Below are 256 nucleotides of genomic sequence, written 5' to 3'. Positions count from 1 at the left end.
TTTTTTTTTTTTTTTTTTCCTTTTTGTCTTTTTTCGTGACCGGCAACGGATCGCAACCCTCAGTGTCGCGCCCGGACCGGACCGGGACCGGCAACGGGATCGCAACCCTCGGTGTTGCTCCCACGCCTCGCTCAGCCAGTGAGCAGGAACCGGTCTGTATGTGGGATCCAAACCCTCGGCGGGAGCGCCACCGCGCTTCCCAAGCAGCGCACTGTAGCAGTGCACCACCGGGCCGGCCCGAAACTTATTTCTTATA

The sequence above is a fragment of the Galeopterus variegatus genome, unplaced genomic scaffold, assembly GCF_000696425.1.
Source record: "Galeopterus variegatus unplaced genomic scaffold, G_variegatus-3.0.2 Scaffold1322, whole genome shotgun sequence".
In the NCBI taxonomy this organism is placed as follows: Eukaryota; Metazoa; Chordata; class Mammalia; order Dermoptera; family Cynocephalidae; genus Galeopterus; species Galeopterus variegatus.
The sequence above is the reverse complement of the archived record's forward strand: the minus strand, read 5'-3'. Positions refer to the sequence as shown.